Source organism: Mus musculus, chromosome 7 (genome assembly GCF_000001635.26).
Source record: "Mus musculus strain C57BL/6J chromosome 7, GRCm38.p6 C57BL/6J".
In the NCBI taxonomy this organism is placed as follows: domain Eukaryota; kingdom Metazoa; phylum Chordata; class Mammalia; order Rodentia; family Muridae; genus Mus; species Mus musculus.
Genome location: NC_000073.6, coordinates 67418721 through 67422448, shown reverse-complemented (window position 1 = coordinate 67422448; position 3728 = coordinate 67418721). Strand labels below are relative to the sequence as shown.

At 47.6% G+C, this 3728-nt stretch overlaps 1 long non-coding RNA gene across 1 annotated transcript; it reads right to left on the bottom strand.

Annotated features, from left to right (window-relative positions):
* Positions 1–2949: 2949 nt before the first annotated feature.
* Gm51462 lies at positions 2950–3290 on the bottom strand. The gene is made up of 2 exons (XR_003946700.1): positions 3214–3290; positions 2950–3138 (listed from the first exon to the last, which is right to left on the bottom strand). It is a non-coding gene; the product is annotated as a predicted gene, 51462 (long non-coding RNA).
* Between the last annotated feature and the right edge of the window lie 438 nt (positions 3291–3728).

The following is a 3728-nucleotide window of genomic DNA, read 5'->3' as shown; positions in this document are numbered from 1 at the left end:
GCTATGTGAGATCCTGTCTCAATAAAACAAGACAGTACAACAACAACAACAACATGACATGTGACAAGAGCCATGATTAATGCATGAGAGATGGTGTCTCAGAGCCCAGCTCCGTGGTAAGAGAGAGGTTGGCAGCTCGCTGAGGAGTGTCACCTACAACCTTAGTAGAACTTTTGGGTCTCTGCCTCATTCCAGGGCTCCTCGGGTAGAACTGGCATTTTAATCTCGTTCTTAGGAGGTTGTCGGAACCTTTAGAATTTCAGAAAGTTGTCTAAGAAAACCCTGGGGCAGAATCCCCTGGCATGACTTAGATTGCCTAACAACATAAAGCACCTAGCTGAGTTCACACTGACAAAACCCGGTAACGTCTTGATGATCTGTGCCGGGTTTCCACTATGTCAGGGGCTAGGCCACCCCAGTGACCTTCCTTTTCCTGTGTAAAAGCATGACCTCATTTGGCCCTAGAGCAGAGCCCAGGAAGTCTTGCCTGTGTGTAGATGAAGGAGTGCAGGGCAGAAGCAGGCTTGGATGGCTTGGGATGGCTTCCCGGCAACTCATGGCTGAGCCTAAAGAGAATGTTGGAAGGACCTGCAGAGAGGCTGCCAGCTGCAGGGGCCAGAAGATAAGAGTGTTAATTTAGCTTGGCTGCCATCCAGTAAGCTGAGCAAAGCGAGGCCTACAAGCTCAGGGTAAAAATAAATAAATAAATAAATAAAAATAAGTTGGCAGCTGTTTCGGCTCCCTTTGTAACACTAGCTACACGGATCCCGCACATCTCCAGTGCCCGTTAGGCACTATGTCAGAAACCTGGAGTGGTTGTTCCCCTGTCCCTCAGCAAAACCCCGGCAGGTTCATGTTCTCACCTCCATTTCATGGGGAGGGTGAAGTGGCTCTGGCCATCGTGAGTTGCCTGTGGCCACTCAGTCCTCGGCTCACCCCCACCATTTTCTGCAGCCTTAAGCAGGAAGTGGAAATAGGCTGGCTGTTTTTAAAGCTCCATCAGGACCAAACCCTAGCAGATGCTGGGTTTAAAGACTGCTCCTGTATCCTAACACAGGGTTTCAGAAAGGAGAGCAGTGTCTTCCTCGCTCTCAGCTTGCAGACACTGTCTCCTCAACCCTCTCCACACTGGTGCAGACAAGAGTCACTGTTAGCCACGTGGCAGACTGAGAGACTAAGCAAGTTGCCAAAACACTCATCTTAAGACTTGTGCACCTGTGACAAATAGCCCACGTGGTTGCCCTTCTCTGAGCTGCCAGAAAAGATGTAATGGGGTCACACAATGCACCTGATACATGGCAGAGCCTCAGTACAGGAACTCTGACCTCTCTCTCCCTTTCTCCTCCTCCCCCCACCCCCTTCCTGTCTCTCTCTGAATGGGCCTGGACACTCCGCTCAGTTTCTTCCATGCGTCCCAGAGACACCTGAAGAGAGCAAGACAAACTGTCCAAATTGGAAAGGATTCTCCTGCTGACAAAGGAGTTGGAGAATTTTTCCCTTAAATGCTGTGTCTCAACATCTTTAATCCATCCACATTAAAAAAAAAAAGCAACTATTTTGCATCCTTGCTTAATATTATTTGAAATTTCTAATGGAATTAAATACTATGATTCAAAGCCAAACAAATTATGTATATTTAATATGCTTCATGAAACAGTAACTACCCTTTGAGATTCTGATGCCAACAAAGACAGCCTGTCTGCTCCCAGTTGAGTCTTAATAGATGAAGCAACTGTCCGACTATGGTGACTGTGTATGGACAGGAAGCCAGACCTCCACTTGTTTCATGTACCTGGGACCCCAAAATGCACTGGACCCTGTGAAAAACATACACTCTCAATGCTCTCCCTGCATTGATAAGTAAAGGTGGACTCATCAAAACCTTACCTGCCTTTTGGACAAAGTGATTGGCCAGGAGGTGGGCACATCCCACATATGGACCAATCACAGAACCTTTCATCTATCCCGGGCTACAGGGGTTGGTTTAAGAGGTTCATCACTTTATCTCCACCTGCCTGGACTTTTGGAAATGTTGGTGCCTGGGGTAGTTAAGGAGGGGAAGAGGGTTCTACTCTAATCTGGAAACTACAGTGCTACCACATGGGGCATGGAGTGGTCTGAGACAATGAAACCCACACTCAAAGAGAGGCCCAGGTGGGAGCGGAGAAGGGGGAAGGACCGTCCAGGAAAGGCGTTGCTCTCGGCTTCTGTGGGCTCCATTGTCCCAGTGGATGGTGCCAACCTGTCTCCCTCGTGGCTTGGCTGCATGAAGCGATGGTTTCTCTTATTTTAGCTATGATTTGTTTAGTTAAGCTTTCCTTCCAACCCTCAGCCATGAACAGGAACAACCTGGCTAAACCGAGGATGGCATTGCTGTCCTGGGTAATTGGGTTTGATCGTCCCTGCACAACTATGGTTTCCTCCCTCGGCTGCTTCTCTCTCAGTCTTTCTATCCTTACACTTCTTTGGTTCGTTTAAAACACATCCTTTTGCCCACCAACCTCCTGAGTCGTGGGTGCCTTGGCTGCTAGTTGACACTTCTCACGTCTGTTTTTTTGGGGTTTTTGGTTTTTTTTTTTTTAATCTAGGAAACCAAGGTGCCCACATGTTCCCGCTCTCTGGGCTCTGTGATCTCTGCCTGCTAACCTGACTGGACTTGACCCAACGGAGGCACCCACTCTGGCCAGGTGTGCCTCGGTGTGTGGAAGAACTAAAGCCACAGACACCTTGACAAATGCACACAGGAAGCAGCCCCACTTCCTCAGAAGCTGCCCAAACGGCTGCAATACAATTTTAGCATCTGGATCTGCAAGCAAGTCGGGCCTGGTACATTTATAAAAATCACTGGCTGAAGAAATCAGATTCCAAAATCCCATCTGGGAGTTTCCCCCCGCCCCCCCCCCCCCGCCTCTCTTTAGTGCCACACGTGTTTAGGAAGAAGTCAATGGAAATCATCACATTTAATTTTAATTTACCCAGAGACATGAGACGTGATGAGTCCAAAAGACTCAGGTGACAAATGCAAGCTCATGCAGTCGGCTATTCTGTCAACCACGGAGCCGGGGAAGCAGGAATTTGAGTCCCATTTAGCTGCATCAGCTGAGCTGAGTTTGTAAATTCTTCAAGCATTTCTTCCCCCTATTCAGAAGTAGAGGCTGTAAAGTGTCGATTTGAAATGCAATACCATTGCTACACTGACCTCAGCCTACCTACCTCTGTGTATTTGCCCGAGTAGTTGGCGAGGGGTACGGTACTGCAGCCACAGTGCAATCACCAACTTTGAGTAGGGCTTCTTGGGTTCTGAAACGTCACAAACTGGGTTAAGGTTCCAGCTAGGCACATTGTGTTACGTTATGTAATGTTTATGGAAGTCTGAGAGAACAGCAACTGCTGCCAGTCACTGTCATTCAGGCCACAACCACCACATTTGAAAGGAAGAACTTACTGGACCACTGGCCATCCAAGAAGCATACAAGCTTCCCATTGTGTGGGCGCTCAACAAGCATGGATTCCTTCTGACTGTCCGCCGCCATTGGCACTTTTTGCTTCGCATAATTATGAAAATGAGTCTTAGAGCAATTTAAAAAACAAAACAAACTAACCAGAAAGGCAAACCAACTAATTTTCACTTTAAATAAAGGCAGATAGTAAGACTCTGTTTTCCACTATGGAGGAAGAGAGGAACCTCCATCTTGACATCTTTCCATTTAAACTCTTCTGTTCTTTAT